This window comes from Jaculus jaculus, chromosome 10, assembly GCF_020740685.1.
Source record: "Jaculus jaculus isolate mJacJac1 chromosome 10, mJacJac1.mat.Y.cur, whole genome shotgun sequence".
Classification (NCBI taxonomy): domain Eukaryota; kingdom Metazoa; phylum Chordata; class Mammalia; order Rodentia; family Dipodidae; genus Jaculus; species Jaculus jaculus.
In genome coordinates this window covers 56674520-56699623 of record NC_059111.1, presented here as the reverse complement: position 1 = coordinate 56699623, position 25104 = coordinate 56674520, and positions in this window count along the sequence as shown.

Genomic DNA, 25104 nt, shown 5'->3' with positions numbered 1-25104 from the left:
TTCTACAGAAGGGTCTGATTTTAAAAGATACTTTGTGAAGTTAAAAAACAAGAACAACACTGAACGGATTCTGTTGCCATGATGCAAGTGTTCCAGGTACATAATGTCCTTTTAACTTCTGCTTTATGGTTAATACTGACTTCTATTTTAATATTCCCACTGACAGAGCACAAGCTTCCAAATTCTCCTTCCTTACCATTGTAGTGTGTTGCATCAAAGTGAGTATCATCATTAGGATGCTAGACACAGGCTATAAACAATTGCTCAGTCTCTTTTGTGAGGCTTCTACTGGTGCCCTCAACTGTTCTCTCAGACCTCTTCCTCTATTTTTGTGTGACCCCAGGACAAGACAATGAATACTGAAATCTTTCCCTTCAAGTCGGGATACATCTAAAAGACACTGTGCAGTTAAGTTGAACCACTCCAGGGTATGGTTTATCACCAAATCAGATAAAAAAGAAGGTATTATTTTTTGGTAATCTGTACTCCTTGTTGGTTACACATTTTTTTCAATGTATCATCAAAGTCTGCTTCCCTCTGTGCCATGACAGCAGGAGATGCGGATAAAACCAAAGGTCTGTAGTTGCTGCACCTGCGGGGAAGATGCGGAAACTCTTATTGTACAGGATCTCTATTTTTCCTTTAGCTGCTCTAAGAAACCATCTTCAAAGAAACATTGAGTACTATATTTGACAAGAAAGGGCATCACTGGTACAATAGTTTCATCTCTGTTATGTGGTAACCAACTGCTCTCTGATTGGATTTGAGGCCTACTCCATAAAAATAAATTCATGTCTGACACTAAAAACCTAGTCAAAAGTCTATGTCTGGGATGGTCTTAAGCCCTGGGGATGGGGCAGGGAGCTACTTCTGTTGTTTGACTATATGGATGTCTTATGTACACCTAATTGTCCTTGAAATATTTATGCTTATACCCATATATTAATGATACTCTCATTTTTGGTTAGAGAAGTTTCTCTCTTCAGGTGGTAGCAACTACTGTGTAAACTGGCAACTCATTAAAGTGCTGAGAAGAAATAAAGGTTGAGTGTTCAGGACTAAATGAGACACCCCTATCATACCCTCCAAGGCTCAGGGACCGTTGAAGAAGATATGACATAAAGCATATAAGAACCAAAGGATACAGAGGAGTAATTTGGAATGCTGTATTCCAGACATAAAGCGGCCACTGGCTGGCACATTTCTGACCTCAAAGTGGCTAATGTTGCCTATATAAGACCAGAATAATATAACATCAATACAGAAAGACTAGCTAGAAAGAAGAAGGGGTTCAGTAGAGGGGAGGGGGACAAAGAAGAGTGGTGGGAGTGGATCATGATCAGGGTGCTTTGTGAAATTTGTCATTAAAATGTTGAATAAAGTAGTTTCTCTAGTGAGCACTGGAACACACAGCTATACTGCTTTGAAACCCTTTAAAATCCTTGAGCTACACTGCCCTGTTCATCACTAGTTGTAGTAGTCCATGCTATTTGCATTAGCATAAATACTTTTTCATCTCGCTGTGCTAAAATTACTAGAATTAAATTGCATATACTTATAAATATAAGAATTTGTAGACATTTGCCAATGATTTATTCATTCAGTAAATGTTTACAAGTCCCTTATATACCAAATATTGAATATTTAGAGACAAACAACAATATATATTGACATGTTCAAAATCTACTTGGAGATATAGAAAATAAATTTGTGATGATAATATAATATAAGAAATGCAAGCGGTCTGAAAGAACAGTTGAGGGTGCCAGTAGAAGCCTTACAAAGGAGATTGAGCAATTGTTTATAGCAAGCAAAAGAACTTAAAAAAAAAAAAAGCTTAAATTCTTGCTATGCCCTGTTGCTTTGTATTGTTGCAAAATATGATTAAAATCTTGGCAGCACTGAAGTGAATACTTAGTTTATAAAGAACAATGCATGAGACCAGCAAAATGGCAAGCAAAAACCAGTGCAGGAATACTGTTCCTAACCTGAAACCCCATCAGACTCAATTTGCTAACAATATTGATCTCTTGATATAATCTGCAAATGAAGGAAAATTGGGTTGATAGTCATCAAAGAGGAGAAGTAACAGGGATTACATTGACAATAAGACTGATGACCACCCTATTTCGGCCTGAAAGATATTTTTATGTGAAGAACTTTTCTAGGGAAGTTCACCCTACAAGGATCTTTACTTCAGATTTACTTCAGGTTATATGGTCACCAGCCTTGCCACCCCTACAAGCTGTGTGCTCATGTACACACAGACTCACACATGCACACAAACTCTCTCTCTCTCTCTCTCTCTCTCTCTCACACACACACACACACACACACACACACACAGAGCAATGAGTAAAGTGACAATTAATGCACTATCTCAAGACTGGATCTGGGCTAGCAGGAGAACTGATTTTCTCCTTTTTCAAGTTTCTCCTATACAGTCAAGAGTGAAATTATAACAATCAACATTTGTGAATTCTCTCCCTTTCTCTGGGACTTCTGCATGCATTAACTATTTTAATAAATACAACAACCATATTGAGCAAGAATTAGCATTGATAGTATTGTTCTCATTATGCAAAATAGATCCTAAGCTACAGAATAGTTAAATGACTTGCCAAAGTCATACAGATTTCAAAACAGAAATAATATGGTCAGAAAGAAATTGGGCATCACACTCACTACCTTTCAGAGCAATGAGTATACCAAAAAGATATATAAGGATTTTCTTTTTCAGAAAGTTAAACTGGTGATCTTAATACAAGGATATGGGTAAATTGAGAAAAATAGTAAACAACATTCTGAAAACATACACAATTCATATATCAGTGATAATAATTTCCTTTGAATTCTCTTTATTATTGTCACAGTTTCATATTAAGCACTTCTGATATTTGACATTGTCCTCTCCAAACATCTTCTGGCTTCCATGTCTGAGTTAAATGAACACAGTTATAATTTAGCCATTTTTAAGTAAGCATAACCTATTTTTGAAGCTTTTTACCTTTAGATTGCAATTTCCTTATTTTCTCACTTTTATTGAGAACTTTATTGTATGAATATACTGCATTCAGGTCATATTCCAATTGGCACTATTCAATTATCATAATGTTAAAGTCATTTTAAAGGGGTGTTGTTATTGTTGTGTGTAATAGTAAACACTATCCTATTTTCCTGGTCAAGAATGTTTCTAAATAACCTCACAAATTATCTTTAAAAACACAAGATATGAAGGCTATTGTAATAGAATTTCAGTGATAATAAGAAGTTTTACTTAGTAATAAAATGTCCTTTGTGTTAATGCATAACTAGCAAACCAAGGTATAGCTTTGAATCAATTGCTACAATTCAAAAGAGAGGAAGTAGAATAGCACAAAATATCAAGGAAGACCTTAGACTATCAATAAATAAGTAAAAAAATGGACATTTCTTTTTAAATTTATAGATAAATCCCCTAATATTTGTTTCTTGTTTTTGTTTTGAGTTTGTGCTGGTATACATATACCAATATTTCTGTAAGCATTTAAGATGATTTTCTCTTAAGTATCAATTACAACATTCTCATTATTCATGTTTTTTTAGATGGTTGTGACATAAAACATAGAAACAAGGTCCTCAGTTTTAGGATTCAAAAAGGAAAAGTTAGCTAGGACTTCTAATTTTAAGAGAAAGCTTATTTTACATAGTCAACATTTAATAGGATGATACCTATTTGTATGTATGAAAGTCTTCAGTTACCAACTAGACTGTGAGAAATCAGTATAGAACTTTAAATATAGGAAATTTTTAATTAAAAATAAAGCTAAATAAAACAATGGTATATTTTACTTATAATTTTAGCACTAAAGTATATATTTGTATCACCCTGCCAACATCTTCTACATGAACACAAAAGCCTATATTCCTACTGATGTTCTCCAGAAATACAAACAAAGGCATGCCAGTTGGCAGCTTCCTGGAAAGATGAAAGAGGCTTTGCAGCGCAAGCTGTGTACCTGGCCAACTTCCAGCAAGAGGTTCTTCCTGAGATGAAGCTAGATCAGCCAAAAATAGCCTAAAGGCAGTCAAAGTCAAAAAATTAAGTAAAATGTAGTAAAGTGGCAGGAGAGTAAGGGTTTCTATAATAGTTGATCTCTTATTTTATACCAAGGACTTAATGATGAAAATGTGATCCTTTGATTTTGTGTGTTGTATATAAGTTCAGAAATTGCTCAAAATAGGCTTGTGTGTTACACAATAAAACTCAATGAGCAGTAGCTTTCTTTCATATCCTCTCCTTTCAGAATGGAGTGATATTCATTCTGGAGAGGCAAACCCAGAGCTGTCTTAAAGAACAAACACATGGTGCCAGCAAAGAGTGTGCAATCTTCATTTTCTAAAATAGCTACTAAAAAAATTATCACCAGTGTGTGCTTATTCAGAGTTCTCCAAAAAGAACCAAAAAATCACTTAGGAAAAGAATAGATGGAGGGAGGCTGGTAGGAGAAAGAGAGAAAAAGAGAGAATGAATTTGGTAATGATTTAGTAATAATCATGTGATTGTGGAGTTTGATGAGCCAGCATCCCAAGTTCCACAGTGGGCAAGCTGAAGAGCCAGAGGAGTCAGCGACATAGTCCCTATGTAGGTATAGCTCTAGCCTGAGGGCCTGCAAGCTTGACTTGCAGGAAGAGTGAAAGTTTTAGTTCTAACAAAAGCAGGAAAAAAACCAGAGTTCCCAACTCAGAAGAGGCAGGAGGAAACACCCCACATCATCTGCTATACTCAATTCACTGATTCTAACTGCTAATTTCACACAAACACGTGCTCACAAACATAGTGAAAACCTGTAGCCATCCTTCACAGTATATTAAAACACAGAAAGGAAAATAAGATGACATATATTCAAATCTTAATTCTAGAAAATTGACCTATGAATATATTAAAGGATTGTCCCTATACCATAAAACTCAATAGAATTGAAGCTGAGATTAAACCACAGCTGTGTTGACTCCTATTCCTAAAGTAGATAATGCTATTGTTTGTGAAAATGATTAAAACTTGAAAACAGTATCTTTCTTATTATTCTTTTAAAATCCCTCCTTGCTAAATTCAAGAATAGTTGTTCTAGTAACTTCAGAAAACATTAATTTGTTCTTTAAATTCACATTAATCACCCTGTAAAAATGGGAAATAAAAGTTATTGACAAGCAATTTTATTAGACTGAAAAAAAAAAAAAAAAACCTCATCTCACTAAAGAAGATGAAGTACAGCATGACACTGGAAAAACAAATGCTGGAGTTTGGGCTGAAGTAGTACATTGTTCCAAAGAGTAAAAGAACCTCACAGAAGACAGAAAACAAATTTTGATGCTTTTTAAATTTTTTGTTCATTTTTATTTATTTATTTGAGAGTGACAGAGAGAGAGAGAAAGAGGCAGATTGAGAGAGAGAATGGACGCGGCAGGGCTTCCAGCCACTGCAAATGAACTGCAGACGTGTGCGCCCCCTTGTGCATCTACTAACATGGGTCCTGGGGAATCGAGCCTTGATCCAGGGTCCTTAGGATTTATAGGCAAGCGCTTAACCGCTAAGCTATCTCTCCAGCCCTAATATGTGTGTGTGTGTGTATATGTATATATATATATATATATATATATATATATATATATATATATATATATACACACACACACATACATAACACACACACACACACACACATATATATATATATATATATATATATATATATATATATATATATGTTTTTTTTTAACAGACAGGAAAAAAGGGGAGGGCAAATGAAGAAAACTTACTTGAACAAATGGTTTGATCAAGCCTCAATTCTTTCTTTTCCCAGTGATAACAACAAGCTATCTATGGCATATGCTATAGACCCTGACTATGCTAAACTGAAGGACTACAACACAGACTAGACAGGTGCTTAGAAATGTTGTAGGCTTCTCCCTTGTGCTGTCAAGAGAGAAGACTATCACTAGATTGTAAAGTCTCTATAAGATCCTGTGCTATCTGGAGTCAAGACTTTCTGCCTCTTTCTGTTTGTCATACCAGAAATAGTATCAGAGTAACAACAGTGAAGATGGATAACAAAGAGGAAGCACATGTCTAACATGCTAACTCTAATGCATAAATCCTCATGTTCATCCAAGGCTGCTCAGTCTCAGGTTCCTGAACCAGCATTCATTCTAGATTTCCTGCCTGGAAGCAAGAAAGCTGTCAGATTATAGGATGCAGTAAAATGTAACCAGATGCCCATAGGAGAATATATGTATTTTCATTTGATATATTTTGAGTAATAAAAAGAAGCCATTCCTTACCTCAACATAAAAATGTTTTCAATATAACCACCTTCACATCTGGAATCATCATGTCTTAATCATCTTATCAATTGTCCCCAAACACATCTCTCCAATACCATTCTCTATTCCCACCACTAGCCTCAATCCTTCCTGCTTCAGGGACTCTTTATATGTCAATCCTTCTAACTAATATATCTGTCATTCCACTCTCTAGCAAGATACCATATTATAAAATATTCCCAGATAGTATTTTCTCTTGCCTGTAGCTTGAGTTTTCTCCACAGCTCCTCTGCTTTAAAGATATAAATTTAGTTCTTGTTACTATAGGTAAGTGGAAGGCCATTGCAATAATTGGAAATTGAAGAAACTGCTTGACAGGGGAAAAAAAATGAAGAGAGGAGTCTGAGGAAAGAAGAAAATCTTCCCCATGTACAACCTTCCAAATTGTTGTTTGAATTTTAAAATAAGAAAAGTATGGCTTGCATACCCAGGCATAACCTCCAAAGTCTTCATACCTGAGGATCTCTAAGCTTGTCATTATAATTGCAGGAACACGATGTCTTGAAATAAGACTCAGATCAAATGGAAGGGTCTGAAGCAGCTCTCTATTTTCTCACAACCTGTATGTAGCATTTAGAAGATTCTCTAAATTCCCACCTGGTGAATTCGAAGATAGTTGTAGCTGACAAGTTCTCTAGAAATGCCATGAGCCCCTAGCAGAAGAATACAAAGTCAACAGCCCAAAGCAAGAATCAGAGTGAACTTTAAACCTTCCATACCAGTAAAGAATGAATATGGGTAAGGCTGGAATGAAAATGGAGATCTTCTGGCCAGTTATGTAAGAGCAATTACCATGTATACCTGTATTAAGGATGCAGATTACAAGATGCACCAACAACAGAGATGCCAGATGCAAAGAACTCAAGAAAATGAATGGGCACAAGAAGATACAGCACAAACAGAAGTGAGAACTAGCCAGTGGGCCCACTACTCATTGACGTGGTGTCACATAGGCTTCCTCCCAGTCCTAGATACAGGAGAAAGTAAGACAATGGGAGTTGTAGTGATGTAATGATACAGGCCAGGAACAAGAGAGACAGAAAAAGACATAGGAGAGAGATACAAAGAAACTGAGCATTGACCCAGATTATAGAATACACTAAAGATGGATTAATCCTTGAGCTTCAAGAGACTCAGAGGTGTTGAACTGCAGAAATGAAAGTGTTTTCTCCATCACTGATTACAGTGGTCAAAATTAGCTGAAGGGACAAAGCTAACTTATTTTTGAAAATGATTTATTGTGTGTTAATTCTGTCCTAGTGCCTACAGATGCTCTTGTTAAAGTTTCTTCAAAAGATATATGGAGCATTAACTTGTACATAGGCTGCTTACAAATTCTGGACTTGAAAGTGAATTGCTTTCATAGTAATTACATGACCCTAATGCAGTCTCTAAGTATATACAAGTACAAGATATCTGAAGAAGAAAAGGAAGGAAAAAAGAAAGAACAAAATAAGGAAAGAAAGACTGGTGAGAGAAGTATAGGAAGATGAAGGAGAAAAGATAGATAAATACTGTGTACCTATTTCCTCTAAATTGAAACTTTCCCTATAGGGAAAGTAGAGGCTTGGAAGACTCGGGAAGTAAACAAAAAAATACAAAGCTCAGGAAGCTCCTGAAATTTAAGTGCCCCTCACCAAGCCCTTCTCCCCAGGTAATAAAGTAGGAAACAATTTACGGGGAGAGGAGACTTTCCTGAAGTCTGAGCTGCCTGTAGATTAGGGACCTCTTGGAGCACAGCTTTGGGGAGTTATCATCAATGTTAAGGTAGGCTTTTTAGTGCATCAGCTGCCTTTCAGTTTTTCATGCTTCTGTCAATAATTTCTCACCCACACTCCTTAAAGTAACTTTAAAAAGTGGCAGTGCTACCACAAAATTCTACATCCCAAAAAGCAGACCAAATGGTTGAACCTACACCAGGCTCTTAGAGGGAACACCTGAGTCACAAGGCATTGGAGGGGGAATGATGAAAACTGACCTTAATCTTCTACAGCTCCTCTCCCCCCACCTCTGTCTTTCTCTCCCCCATCCCCCCATTCTTTCTAACTCTTTTATAATACTTATCTTTTTCTTCCTTCTCTTACTGGGCACTGACCTGTAACTCCCAGTACCAGCAGGTGGCTATCATCCACAATGAGCTTTTGATCAGAGAGGTTTCCTAAAAGAATGACAGATTTCTGTCAGAGTATTTGATGACACACCAAAGGATAGTGATAAGATCCTACTGCTGAAGACATCATAAATTGTTGACACATACATGAAGTGACATGGCTGGAAGCTGGAAGAGAGTCAGTCCCCAGATAGTCAGCACGTCTAGTGCCAGAAGGTGCTACATGGGCGACTGGGGGAAAATGACAAATATCTGTCCAAGCAACTCATGGTATAACCTACTTAACAGCAAATAACCTGTTGTGATGCTCATTCAAGTGCAATAGTGGCACATAGCCATGATGGGAAACTAACTGCTCTTGATTTGGCTAACTGATCTGCTCAGTGGAACAGGACCCATAGCTGGAGCTGGGAAACAAGTCAGAACCATAGCCAAACATGAGTCCACTCTCCATTATCAAGCTACCACCAATCATAGGCTACAAGGGGGCCTACATTTATTAAACTCTCTATTAAAAAAATAAGGGTTATCCCACTTATCTGGTGCTAACTTTACTCTCTTTTAGAGAATCTGCTTCTCCTTTTCAGATAGATGCAGATCCTAAGGAGATAACCACCCAATCATATCTCAAAAGGGCATCAGCTGAAACTAAGAATAATTGGCGAAACAAGCAAGGGTGTTGTTTTCTTGTTGAACCTGGTACCAGCACAAGGGTGAAGGAGATAGACACAGAGAACAATCAACTCCTACCAAGTCAGATATCCAGAGACTCCCAAGACTTCATCACTGAAGCAGGCCCAAAATGAGCCCAACATGGCTCATGGAAATTTTGCGGAAGAGGGGGTGGAAAGAATCTCATAACCACAGGATGGATCATAATAGGCAAACATTTCCACCTACCCATAACTGTGGGCTAACTCTACAATGCATGACCTATATACCTCAACGAGGAGGGGCTAGGGATAGGGGGAGGACATGGAGGAGGCTAACAATGGTACCAACTTGAACGTATTTACTGAGTACAAAACTAATTTATATATATATATATATATATATATATATATATATATACACACACACACATATATGTGTGTGTATGTATGTGTGTGTATATATACATATATATATATATATATATATATATATATATATATATATATATATATAATAAAATAAAGTACAAAAAAAGAAAGAAAATTCCAGGTTAGACTGGGATAAAGAGAGACCCTACCTCAAAAAACAAAAATAAAAAAAAAATGTAAAAAAAGCAATGACAGGAGAAAAAAAAACCTCAATGATTCACTATTCTAGACTTGGGAGGAATTCTTTTTTGGTCTGTGTTCAGAACCTTATTCAAGGTGAACAGATTTTGTTTCACATCCCCCTGGAAAAAGTCACACAAGGAAGGACATAGAAAAGAAGAGACAAGGAGAAGGGAAGAGGGGAAGAAAGAAAGAAGGTAAAATGGAAAGGTGTCTTAGAAATTTTCTGGAAAGATCATTTTAATGTTAGTGTGAATGAAAGTCATGGAGTTCATTTCCTAGGGGCCAAGGTTCTTGAAGTAACCCTCCAAATAAGCTCTGCCTCCAGCTGAGATTTTATTTTTATTTTATAGTTTTCATAGCCAAAGGGAGGGGTAAGCAAACAAGTAAGATGTGGCAATTTGCATATCAATCATTTCTGTAGTCAGGTCACCCTAACAGTGAATTCCATTTTACTTTGTTTTAGCCTAAACTATCTTTCTTTCATATTGTCCCTTTGGGCCCTTTCTGGACAGTTCTAACTTTGGGATTTTTCCATCTTTTGACAAACATAAGTTTTAGCTCCTCAGCAATAAACTCTTACAGTAACTCAGTGAATCAGGTCAACTTTTAGCTTCTTTTACACTATATTCTCTCCTCTTAACTATCATAAGACCTTATGATTTTGTATGCAATGGCTGGTATACCTGGTATGTCACCTGTATTTTAACTATTTTATCCTAGATTAAATGAACCTGAACAGAGAATTTAGAACACAGGAGTTTAACATAAGTCCCAGCATAGTTATTAGCAGCAGGAACTGGTTCATGATTATTGTCCTTAAAAACATGGTTGGCAATAGCAAAGAAGTATTATAATAAAATAAAGCCAAAGAAAGAGAGCCAGGAGGGTCTTCTCTCTATAAGAGTGACAGGAGTGACTGTGACTAATTGTATTGTGAGGAGCACAGCACAGAACATTTCTTTAGTTAGAGGGAGGGGATTGTACCATATTCCTCAAAACAAAACGTATGTTTTTGTGGAAGGATGTGATATGATACAACAGTAAAGAACTGTATCTGTTTAGAGATGAAAGACATGAAAGTCTCTTGGAACCAAAGTTTGTCTATGGATCCCATTGGGTTATCAAATGAGATGATTGATCCAGCAAATGGAAGAAGTTAGGATCCTGCAGATGTATCTGATTTTTCTGGCATCTCATGTTGAAGTACTTAGGCTTCTGTCATGCATGGAACAGGATCACTCTTGGAGGGGCAGATGTCCTACAGAGTTTTACCTGTTAACTGTTACACTTGACTAAGGATACTCTCTTCTTGATTCTGGTGTGCTAAGTTTATATCATTTGACCGATGGGTGTGGGCCAAATTTTGCAAAGGTGTGTGGGTCCCTTTGTGTTATAAATTTTAAGGAAACAACATTAATGGCAGGAAAATCTGGCTTACCTCTATTAATCTAAGCAAAGAGATAACATCAAAAATAAGCACCTCCAACATTAGCAAATTACAAACAGTCAGAATTCTAAATTGTTTTCACATTTTGGGACTAGGTTGTAGATTCGTCCTAAATGTATTTTAGGGCATTTCTCTGAGATCTGTCTTTAGTGATATGCTGCCTTTAAAAAACTTTTTAAAATTATTTTATTTTTATTTATTTATTTGAAAGTGACAGAGAGAGAGAAAGAGAGAGAGAGAGAGAGAGAGAGAGAGAGAGAGAGAGAGAGAGAGGGAGGGAGGGAGGGAGAGAATGGGTGCACCAGGACTTCCAGCCACTGCAAATGAACTCCAGATGTGTGTACCCCCTTGTGCACTGAAACATGGAAAATATACACAATTTATCTTTTAAGTATCTGTTAGTTATAAGTATAAGCAGAACATGTTAGAAGCCTTGGAAACAATATTTTTTAAAGTTTTTTAAATATTTATTTATTTATTTGACAGCATCAGACAGAAAAAGAGGCAGATAAAGAGAAATAGAGAGAATGGGTGTGCCAGTGCCTCCAGCCACTGCAAAGGAACTCCAGACGTGTGTGCCACTTGTACATCTGGCTAACGTGGGTCCTGGGAAAATGAGCTTCAAACCCGGGTCCTTAGGCTTCACAGGCAAGAGCTTAACTGCTAAGCCATCTCTCCAGCCCCTTGGAAACAATATTTTTTTTAACTTTTTAGTTGTTTTTTATTCTTATTTGAGTGCAACAGAGAGAGAAAGAGGCAGAGAGAGAGAGCAGAGAGAGAGAATGGATGCACCAGGGCCTCCAACCACTGCAAACGAACTCCAGATGCGTGCGCCCCTTTGTGCATGTGGCTAACTTGGGTCCTGGGGAATTGAGCCTTGAACCAGGGTCCTTAGGCTTCACAAGCAAGCGCTTAACCACTAAGCCATCTCTCCAGCCTGGAAACAATATTTTATCCACAACTTTAAATAAATTAATTTGATCTAAAAAGTGTATGTCAGGAAAATACATGATACTATAAAACTTGGCATCTGAGATTGAAAATAACTTTGGCTAGTTTGTATACCTATACAGGTACCAACTACCCCACAGGCTGGAAGCAGAACAGCACAGATCAAGATCATTTTTTCCAGAGCAGGGAACATGACTTAGTATCAATGTATCTATGAATAATGAACTTAAGATACCAGAAATGAGACAATTAATTAAGTAAAACCTTGACATAGGCAGATTCTATATAGCTTAAGAATAAAGACAAATCTGGTTATTGTGGAGCTAAATTAGTCTGATTTTAACACACATTAGAGACATTATGATAGACATAAAGTAATATCTTCATCAAGTACTTTTAATCATTAAACCATTTTTTTTTGTTTTATTTTTATTTATTTATTTGAGAGCAACAGACAGAGAGAGAAAGAGGTAGAGGGAGAGAGAGAGAATGGGTGCATCAGGGCTTCCAGCCACTGCAAAAGAACTCCAGATGCATGCGCCCCCTTGTGCATCTGGCTAACATGGGTCCTGGGAAATTGAGCCTCAAACCAGGGTCCTTAAGCTTCACAGGCAAATGTTTAACTGCTAAGCTATCTCTCCAGCCCCCATTGAACCATTTTTAAGTTTAACATAAAGCAATGTTTATGACTGGCAGAATATAAGAAGCTTAGACAAAATATACTAATATTGTTTATATAGTGCAGGCTTTCCTAGAACAGGAGGAGTTTCCTTAAGAACAAACTCATAATGACTAAATCACCTTTTATAAAACTTAAACAATAATCTCAGTGATAACCACCCAGTAAAACAGCATGAACAAGACAGGAACCATCTTCAGATTATAGTGTTTAGTTTTGTTTCGTTTGTTTTCAGATATAATAACCTTATTAAATATTAGAAGGTTGACAAAGAAAGGAACATAGAATACTTGGTTGAGAACTTCAAAACTAGTCTTTTACAACCTTTTAAGTGTTATTATGACCAGATTAACATCAGTAAGTTCAAGTTTTAAATTTACAACCTAAATATCATAACATTCTGCAACGAGCTAGGGCCATCATTTGTTAGTCTGATATAAACTCTAGGCTAATAGTCATCTTAATCTCAAGTAATCTGTAGTCTGATCAAGCACTTTAAGACTTAGTTAATCAACTTTGTCTTTAAGACTTTTGTTTATATTTATTCATATATTTACCTAAATACTTTTACCTTACAATCTGTGTGAAATTTTTTTAATAATCTTCTTTATCATTTAAAGTTTCTTTATCAGTCTATTCTTTTATCTAGTTTATCTCATTATAATCACCAGCAAAACTTTTACTGTCCTCATCATAAGACCTTTTATTTTATTTTATTTTATTTGCTTATTTTTATTGATTTACTTGAGACCAACAAACAGAGAGAAAAAGAGGCAGATAGACGGGGGGGGGGGGGGGGGAATGGGCACTCCAGGGCTCTAGCCACTGCAAACAAACTCCAGATGTATGTGCCACCTTATGCATCTGGCTAACGTGGGTCCCAGGGAACTGAGTCTTGAATCAGGATACTTAGGCTTCACAGGCAAGCGCTTAACCACTAAGCCATCTCTCCACCCCCATAAGACCTTTTAATATGACCATTTAAGTGATTTTATTTTATTTTTGTCCACCAAATGCTCTTTAAAATAATCTCAAAAAGAGTAGACTAAACTTGAGTTATATTATTATACATATAGATTGTATCATTTGTTGATTTTTGGAACCTCTTTCTATCAGCTTTCTCAAACACATATTTTAAAAATGTGGAAGCAGATTAGAACACTATTAGATGTTTTAGAAATTTTCTGACACATTCAGTATTGGGTATTTCTCAATCTAAACACAAACCTTGGGGCTATTGTTTGTTGACAGTTTTATAAAAGCACAGACAGATAAAGTAAACTTAAAACAGTTACACATTTCTTATAAGAAGTCCCCATCTGTCTGGGACCAGGACTCTGAGATTCCCTCTGGCTCTGCAAGGCAAGGAAGCCAAGAAAGCAGAGCCATAATGGATTTCCCTGGGGGTGGCATAAACCCAGTGAGATTTGCATCTTCTCTCCTCCAACAATGATACTTATGTGTCAGGTTTCCCCGCTTATCCCAGGGCAATCGGGCCATCATGTAGATCAAGCCCTGTAGGGGAAGCATTAGTGACACATTGCAATTGCAGGAGCCTGCTAATGCATAGTCCCCCATGTTGGCCTTGCTTTGGAGAACTGCCCCAGCCACAACATGTGAGAGAAAGACAGACAGTTTCTAGCATTTGCCTGGGATTGGCCCCAGAATTCAACTATTTCTGATTGATCTTTTGCCCCTGGGGAACACAGTAGGACAGCATAACACTTCTTTGCAAGTGTTGAAGGGCTTTCCCTTCTCTTCTGGTAGGCATATGGTTGGGTTTAAGCCTTGAATGATGTTCATCACATTGGTTTAACTCAGAAGCAACTGTAAAACCTTGCAGTGAAAATTTTATCTTGGTTTGTCTTTGCCATTATTTAATTTCTTCCTCAGTGTCAGGCCCTGGAGTGGTGGAATTTCCTAGTAGCCCAGATAACATTATCTCCTTTTACCCTCCATTTCTGTGGCCTTGGATTTTGACAATTTAAAGTTCTGCCAGCCAGTACCTCATTACTAGAGGCAGCTGTGTGAGGGGTGATCTCTGGACTTGAAGCTTCTATTCTGACTCTAGGTGAGCTCTAGGTGAGCATTTTGGTTGTTGTTGTTTGTGGTGGTTTGATTCAGGTGTTCCCCCATAAATGTAGCTGTTCTGAAGCTAGGTTCCCAGCTGATGGAGATTTGGGAATTAATGCCTCCTGGAGGGAGTGGATTATTGGGAACAGGCTTATGGGTGTTATAGTCAGTTTCCCATGCCAGTGTTTGGCACACTCTCTTGTTGTTATGGTCTACCTGATGTTGGCCAGGGGGTGATATCCACCGTCTGCTCCTGCCATCATTTTCCCCTACCATCATGGAGCTTCCCTCTCGAGCCTGTAAGCCAAAATAAACCTGTTTTTTTTGCACCCACAAGCTGCTCTTGGATGCATGATTTCTACCAGTAATGTGAACCTGACAGCAACATTGTTGTTTTTCTCAGGGAAAGTTTTGGATTTTTCTCTGGGCTACAGGGCAGCTCCTTGATCTTGCCATTTCATAACTTTTAAGAGTAGGAAATATTGCATTTCCCGGTAGTCCAGACTACAATATCTCCCTTTACTCCCCTTTGCTGTGGCCTTGAGTTTTGCTAATTTTAAGTTCTGCCAGCCAGTAACTCATTACTGGAGAGAATGTTAGGAGGCAGCTGTGTGGGGGTGATCTCTGGTCTGGAAGCTTCTATTCTGACTCTAGTTGAGTGTTTTTTCCCATGGAGAGTTTTGGATTTCTTTCTGGGCTGCATGACAGCTCCCTGATCTTGTCATTTTATAACTTTTAAAAGTAGGAGAATGCTGTATTTTTCCCTGTCTGTAATCTTAGTTACTTTCAGTTTTTCCTCTGGGGCCATTCAACATTAAAAGTTGGCCTTCCTAATTTACAGAGATCTTTAATGTTTCTAGTGTCATCTTAGTATCAATATCTCTTTTTGAAATATGGTTTCTTTTCGACCATTTAGTCTAGGGCAGTGGGCTTGGTGGAGAACTTCCTCCACAGTGAATTTTTCATTGTGTTAGTGCTGCAGAACAGTCACAAAGAGAAAGCCTTCATGAGTATGCAATGTTCTGGATAGAAATCATTCTGCAGCCTTGGGGCTGTGAGCCACATGCACACTTGTACACACATTCATATAAAGTGAAATTTTCATATAGATTCGATGGCCATCTCCCCCTCACACATTTGTTTATTCATTCATTCACAGTTTAAGCAATTTTTCTTATTTAATCCCATTTATAATCCTGAATTAGCTAGTTACAGAGACTGAACCAACATAGCTAGTTATCCAGACTGGAATACCATTGGTCAACCTGAAGGAAAGAGGGCCATCTCTTCAGAACAGCACTGAGGCTTGGGGCCTTTACCTTTTGTGAAGATCATTCATGCTGACTCCTGTAGACCCAACTAGTCATAATCCCATATACAGGGGATTCTTACCTGGTCGTACTTCTGACTCAGCTTTGTCTCCTTCTACTCAGGACCTTTGGTATGGTGTTTCACAGTGTCCTTGGGTCACCTGGAAGGGGACTCCACAGTCCTGTCAGAGGAAAATGCTTCCCAGTTCCAGGGACCTTTGGAACTCTGGGAGGCCCAGGAGCAACAGTCCTTCCTGACCAACGGGGATCATGGCAAAGGAAAATCTCACTGGGGCCTCCAGAGATGTTGTAGAAATTCTCTGGATAGATCATTCCAACACCCCTATGAGTGAAAGTAGAGGAGTTTATTTCCCAGGGGCCAAGGAGCTTGAGGTAGCCCTACAAAGAAGCTCTGGACTCGAGCTGAAATTTTATTTCCATTTTATAGTTTTCATATCCAAGGGGAGGGGTAAATAAACAGACAAGATGTGGCAATTTGCATATAAGTCATTTCTGTAGCCAGGCCACCCTAGCAATGAACTCCATTTTACTTTGTTTTAGCCTAAACTGTCTTTCCTTCTTATAATCCCTTTGGGCTCTTTCTGGACAGTTATTTCTTGCTATTTTTCCATCTGCTGACAAAGATAAATTTTACCTTCTAAAAAATTACCTTTTACAGTAACTTAGTAAATCAGTTCAACTTTAGCTTCTTTCCTACTGCAAAGGGAGGGGGAAAATGGAAGATTATGTGTATATGGAGGGCAGAGGATAAGAAAGGAGGTAGCAGGAAAGATCTTTAAGATGTCTTGCTTCTGTAAGAACTAGATCTTTTTTATTATTTATTTATTTATTTGAAAGTGACAGACAGAGAGAGAGAGAGAAAAAGAGGCAGATAGAGAGAGACACAGAGAATGGGCGGGCCTCCAGCCACTGAAAACGATCTCCAGACTCGTGTGCCCCCTTGTGCATCTGGCTAACGTGGATCCTGGGGAATTGAGCCTTGAACTGGGGTCCTTAGGCTTCACAGGCAAGTGCTTAACTGCTAAGCCATCTCTCCAGCCCAGAACTAGATCTTTTTATAGAGAGGAATTATCTTCTAGCTCACAGTGAAATTATCACTTCTCTGGTCTCTTTCACTGGGTAAATGCTCCTAGTTTATGTTCTCATGGCACCATTTAACTTTCTTCACAGCCATCACTCAGTTCCAATTTCACATTTATTTGTATGAGTTCTTACATGGAGAGACAAAGGTAGCTTTTGTCTTTGTGAAACATACAGTGGGCATTCAATAACTATTTGAAGAACACATGCTATAATGGAAATTTTTTTTATTATTATTATTATTATTGACTGAATCCGTTTCTTTCCATTCAATGAGCCAGTACTTGCTAGTCATTCATTTCAAAAGATTTGACATGGACCTGCCTTGTGGGCTTATGAAGTAGAATCTGAATAATCACTTTGTATTTTTATAAATATTCATGAATAGCTTATTCAAAATTTTCTAGAAATTTTTGTTCAGTTTACAAATCTTCAATTGTTGTAGCTTAAACATCAAAATAGTACAATTACAAACAAAAGACAAAGTTAAAAAAATTGAAATTCAATTTGTATAGGAAGGCAGTTCAGTGCTCACAGAACTAATGTTCAGAAGGATTGATAGTCCCCATTAGTGCTCATTTTCAGTTTCACTCTCAGAATATAAAAAATCTAGTTTGTCATTTTGGCACTTAACTATGCCCAAAAGACTAAATCCCCCAGCACTATTATTAGCAATGTTTTTTGTTTGTTTTTTTTGAGATTGAGTCTTGATATGCTGCCTAGGTATGCTTCAAGTTTGTAATCCTTCTCCCTCAACTCTTGAATACTGAGATGACAGGTATGTGGCTCCATAACTGGCTAAATCTAATCTGGGGATGCAATAGGAAGTAGGTTATATCCTCTCTGGGCTATGTCTTTTTTCTTTGTTTTCTTCCATCTGTTTGCTTGGAACATTATCACTGTGGTGAGCTGTACTGGACAGTGCAGGCAATAGCTGCATCCCAGCAGAGCATCAAGGTGGAAGGAGTACTGGCTCTGAAATACTGAATAGTCACTATACTAAGTGTTACACACTTAAAATATGGTCACACAGCTGACAAAATGAACTTCCCTCAATTAAGTCACTGCTTATAATTTTCTCTTGTCAGTAGAAAAGCTTATATTTTAACCACAAAATAATGTTGACCTTTAGTTTATGGTTTTAATCAATGAAGTTTAATCAACATCAATATATACCTATGGGAGTTTTGTGTGTGTGTGTGTGTGTATTTGTGGTGTGTGTACTTCATTGATCCTAGATATTATAATGAAAATCAAAGTGGGATTTGAATAAAATATCTAAGCCCAAACCATTGAAAGTATCTAGGTATTATTGTATCAATTTTCTCACATTGATGAAAACAGTTCAACTTGAGGGTTTTTCTCTTCTTTCTATCTCTTACATAATTTCTTACAAGATGAACACAATAATTTAGCAGACTTTTTAGCTCCTCATCTCTTTGCAGTTATTTATTTCCTTTATTGTTACTATTATTCTCATTGCTATTAACATGACATTAACAAGTTTTATTAAAATTAAGATGTTTAAAATGTTATTTTATATATCACCATAATCATTTAACACATTGCTTGAAAAACACAGAGATGCAAGAGGGCTAAAAAAATATGTAAGCAGAACCATTAGGAATCTTCAAATGCACTCAGAATGTTCAAAGGTAGATCTTGGTTTCTGGATCTTAGTATGCTAGTCAGCTTTCTGTCACTGTAAAAATACTTGAGATATTCAACTTTTATAGAGGAAGAGGTTGTTTTGACTTATAATTTGAGATGCTGGCCTCATTTGGTCCCTGGGGCAAAGCAGCATACCATGGTGAGAAGTATGTGACCCTGCAAAATCACTCACATCATGGCCAGAAAGTGAAAAATGAGAGAGAGTGGAAGAGACTCCAATCCCACAATCCTCTTCAAATGTCTGCTATGGCCAAAAGACTTTTTCCATGAGGTACTACATCTTAAAGGCTCCACCAGTTCTAACAAAACCAAGCTTGGGAACAACTTTTAACACATAAACCTTTGGCTGGCATTTTATATCCAAACTATAGTACTTAGATTTTCCTATTCAAAAGAATTCCAAAAGTATTTTATATTAAATCTTTTAAATTCTTATGTGCCTTAATACAGTGTTATGATTTATCTCTCCCTATTAGAGGTCATTGATAAATATGCCTTTTGTATACATTGGACTTGGCTTTTTACTTTATACATATCAGGATGATAACTATATATATGTAGCTCATATACTTACACAATCAAACTGGCCTCAGCTTCCTCTGATCTTTAGAACTAAGATTCAAAATAACACTGAACATCATAATGGAAATGATAAAAACAATCAAAGTTATAAGTGATGCCTGGTTCATTAACAATGTATAAAAAAAAACAAAAAAAGTGAGAAACTTTTATTGTTTGTTTTCCAACTAACAGTGTGAAGTGTGACAATGTCAACAATAGGTAAGTAGCTCATATAAGTCATTAGAAGATCCACCAAGACCCTAGAAGTTATATAGACAAAAAAGTGAACCTATACAACAATGTTCTTATAAAACACCACAGCTGTTTGTGAAAAAAATATATTTACTCAATATAGTAGAAACTTCTGGCTTCTACCTATATGGTAACTTAACTCAAAGTTTCTTGTTCCTTCTATAGTTAACCCTACAATAACTAAAGAAGTGGGAAGGAGATATGTATTACAAACACATCTCCATTTAGATCCTAAAGCTGATTCAAGGCTGAGCTAAGGGAAGGGATTGCAATAAACTTGGAACTGAAAGTATATGTAGGAACAGGGAAATGTGTATTAAGATCAAAGTTCAAAAATACTCTCCTTTGTGTTTGGGACAATCATTTTTTATCTCTTTATGTTTTATATCAGGGTTCATATCACCAGTATACATGTGCTAAGGTATAACTGGGAAACAACACAATCCTTATTTGGATGGTTGTCTATATAAACAGGTACCCAGTTAGCAGCTGCCCTGAGACATTCACTTGTACCCAGACACTAATTTGATCATTTAGGACTCGGGACTTACAGTCTAGTAAGAGAATCTTCTAATGTTATTTTTCTACTTAAGAATTTATAGGAGAAAGAATAGTGATGACATGCAGGACTGTGGAAGAAAATGGGAGTAACCCAAACCATATGTGTTATGTGCAGCACTTCACACCAGGGTTCATCCCTTCTGCCATCCTTAATTTCACTACACTAGCAAACAATAGTTGGCCTTCAACCTTCTCTCAACTCATCCCTCAACAGACAATTAGTTCACAAACCAAAGTAAGAAGTATAATTATCTCAATGATATATTTTTTAAGGCTGTGGGAGATGAGTCAGTGGATAAAGTACTTGTTGTGCAAGTTGTGAAGTTTGGAAAAACCAGCACTCCTATAAATGCTAGGCTGATGTGAAGCCTTGCTCATAGTCCCAGTGCTCAGTGGGCAGAGGTGAACATCCCAGTGGCAAGTTAACTGGCTAGGCTAGCTATATAGGTGAACTGCAAGCTTGAGTGAGAGACCTTGCCTCAGCACATAGAGAAGAGTGATGGAGGAAGATAACAACAACAATGTCTGGGCTCAGTCAACACACTGTCACACATGTGTGCACACATATGCACATCATGCACACACACAAAAAATAAGTAAACATACTAATTAAGTTTAAAAATGTAAAATTTAGGCCATGTGGGCTTTTATAAAATTAATTGATACTGGATGACTTGTAAACAACAGAAATTTATTTCCCATGGCTCTAGAGAACTGGAAAACCCAATTTAAGCCCTCAACAGGTTGAATGTCTAGTAAGAGCCCACTTACTGATAGACAAGCACTTATTATCAACCTCCCATTAAGTGGGAAGGCTGAGAGGTCTCTCTTGGAAATGTTTGAAAAGGGCCCCAAACTCAATTGAATTTTGCCTCTCTGTCACCTCCCACAGGCACTACTTCCTAATACTACCAACTTTAGTGCTGAATATTCAATATGAATGGAGAATGGACATAACCATTCAGATCATAGAATACACCAATTGAATTTGTTCAAAAAATTGAACTCAACTCTGAAAATATATTAAGGTTACTTAAATATAAAACTTCAGACTGAAAGGGCAATACTGTAAGGAGAATCCTAAAGACACATAATAAAGTTAAGACTATCAACAACATACCTGTAAGTGCATGCATTCATCTAGCAAGAGTAATCTTTTTATACAGGAGCAAGACTCAGCTTGCCACCAGAATGCTCAACACTAACTTTGAATCTCTGGTTGTAAAAAAAAAAAAAAAAATTCAGGCTCCAAATGCAAATGCCACTTTGTGCATCTGACTTTATGTAGGCTCTAGGCATTTAACCCTGGGCCACCAAGCTTTGCAAGTAAGCACCTTCAATCACTGAGCCATCTCCAGCCCCCAATATAGTACCTTGTTTATTGCTGCTCAATTCAAAATGGCTGGGAAATGAAACCAGCCTACATGTTCCTCAACTGATGAGTGGATAATGAAAATATGGCACATTTATACAATGGAGTTCTACTCAGAGGTAAAGGAAAATGAAGTTATGAAAGTTGCAGGAAAATGGATGGATCTGGAAAGGGTTATACTAAGTGAGGATACCCAGGCCCAGAAAGCCAAGCATCACATGTTCTTTCACATATGTGGATCATAGCTACAGATGACTGGGCTTTTGTGTGAGAAGGAACAAACTCAGTAACAGAGGGCAGTAAGCTCAAAAAAGAGATATAAAAGGAAGAGAAAGGAAGGGATGGGTACTTAATAGGATAGTATTGTATATATGCAAGTAGAAGAATAGATTAATGGGGGAGAAAAGGCCCAAAATGAGGTCTAGGGAAGAGATTGAGTAAAGGAAAGGTGGAGGGAGGGCTAATCAAAATATAAGAAGATATAAATAAATCATATGGAATCCTACTTTTGTGGACAATGGAACACTCAGAAGCCATAGATTGTTGCTAGAAAATTTTCAGTGCCAGGGATTGGATACCTTCCAGTGAGTTGTTGGCCAGGGATGTCCCTGATGCCCCCAAAACATTATAGGCCATTACTGAGGCCCTTGGTATCCCAACAGGAATAGATGGTAAGATCCTATTGCTGAAGACTCCATTCTTGGGCTGCAAGGTCACTGAGAAATCCTGCTGGAACTGAACTGATAACCTCCTCCATGTAGACCAGCTGACAGAAAGCTGGAAGAAGCCATTCTACATGTAGTTCAATGGGAGAAAGAGAAATCAACAGTGAAGACACTCAACAGTGGACAATGCAAGCTTTATATTTGGCCAGCCAGGCCAAATGAGCCAATGGGTGCAATAGTGGCACATCTGTTATGGGGGAAACCAACTGCCCTCTAATTGGACTGGAGGCCAGCTCAATGGGAGGGAATACATTACTGATATTGAAAACTTAAAACAGGGGTAGTCATGAGCCCTAGGGGTGTAACGTCTGCTGTTGTCTGGCTAAATGTATATACTATGCTTATCAAACTGCCCAGTAAGCACTTATGTTAATGTTCATACACTTACATTAATGCTACTCTCACTTTTGGTTGAGAATCTTCTCTTTTCTGATGGCAGTGACCTTGGGACTACTCAGAAGGTATCATGGGGTTGGAAAGAAATGAACACAGTGCTCAGTACTGCAATATCCCTATCACACCTTCCAAGGCTCCAGGTTTAATGCAGAAGAGGTGGCAGAAAGAATGTAAGAGCCAAAGGATAGGTACAACTCCATACAACATGCTCCCTCCAGACACAAAATGTCCTGGATATCCATGGCCTCACAGTGCCTGACACTACCTGCACAAGACCTTCATAAGAGGAGGAAAAGATCATAACACAAAATTAAAAGAGAGACTGATTGAGATGGGGAGGGGTATGATGGAGAATGGAGTTTCAAAGGGGAAAGTTGGTGGAGGGAGGGCATTACCATGGGATATTTTTTTATAATCATGGAAGTTGTTAATAAAAATTTGGAAGAAGTAAAGAAAAATAAAAGTATATCATTTTATATCACACTTAGAAGATTTCTGAAATCCTCTCTTGAATTTATTTTTATTATAATTTGAATGCTTTCTCCAAAAATATTTCTAGTATGGGATGTTATAGGAAGTATTCAAATCATAATAGAAATGAATTCAAGAGAGGATGTAAATGATGTAAAAATTAAGTTTTATCAATACATTGGCAAATTGATTGCTGTCTTTTAAAAACTAATATTAACAAGATGGAATATAACCACAGAATTAAATATGATGGAGCTAGATAACAATTGGGAAAAACAATAATGATCATTCAAATAAATCCAACAAAGAAGATATACAATAGATATCAACAGACATTCAACACACACACATGTACACAAAACTATCAAATGTATTTCAAGATAGTAAGAAAAGTCATTGTAATTGGAAAAGAAAAATGACACATCTTAATGCCTGGCAAATTAGCAAGAATATATAAGGATAAGGATATATGTATACAGAAATTCCATTGAGCTCCTTATAGAAAGAAATTCTGAAGTATTGCTTAATCAAATTACTACATACATACTATGATGGTTAATCTCTGTTTTTCAACTTGACAGAATTTAGAATCACCACGGAAAAAAATCTCTGGTCATGTTTGTGAGGGATTTTCAGATTGCATTAGTTGATCTAGAAGTACCACCCCAATCATGGGAAGGACTATCCCATGGTCTGAGTTCCCAGGCTGGATAAAAAGGAGAAGGCTCACTGAACATTCAACAATCATGACTCGGCTCTACTTCCTCACTGCTGGACTGAATTAATGTATATGAATGACTTAAATTTATTATAAACAGATATTTGATAGAAATCTATTCTCAGGCAATGCTACTTTATCAAGAAATTATATAACTTTGGGTTGAAGAGATGCCTTAGAGGTTTAGGTGCTTGCTTGTGAAGCCTATGGACCCAGGCTCAATTCGCCAAACCCATGTAAGCCAGATGGTTTCTCATGTGTCTGGTTTGTTTACAGTGGCTGGAGGCCCTGACATACCCATTCTTTCCACTCCTCCCCGACCATATAAATAAATTAATTAATTAATTAATAATTTTAAAAATGGTTATGTAACTTAGAAGTTAAGATTGCCTGAAGATATTCCAGTAACATTGAGACAGCTATACAACATAACTCAGTGTAAATCTTTCTCAACTATCCCTCACTCAGTTGTTTGAAGAATAACAAGAAAATTCATCTATTCTTCCTGAGCTACATGACCCACATGTTATTTTAAGGTTGGGGCCACCCACTATTCCCTCAAATGAATGAAGTTAAGAACTATTAAGGGACTCTTCACTGGGTTTCAGAACCTTTCTATAAGGTCACCATTGTCTCTCTAAAGTTAACTAAAGTAGTCTCTCCTAAACTATCATTATCTTCTCTCTTACCCAATCTTTTCATCTTTTCTCCAGATTAATTTTTTGGTTTTTTTTTTTTGGGGGGGGGTTTCAAGGTAAAGTCTCACTTTAGCCAAGGCTGACCTGGAATTCATTATGTAGTCTCAGGGTGGCCTTGAACTCATGGCGATCCACCTGCCTCTGCCTCCTGAGTGCTGGGATTAAAGGTGTGCACCACCATGCCCAGCTCAGAATTAATTTTTCAAAGCAAATCTGAGCATATATGTTTCCTTTAAACTCTATCAGCATGTCTAAGATAAAGTCCAAGGTTCCAAATAAGACCTCTGTGGCCTACCCAGCTCTGAGCTCTGATTTTCTCTTTTTGTTCTTTTGCCCCATAAGCTGCTTGATGGCTGTAGGTCCCTTATGCTTGGAAGTCT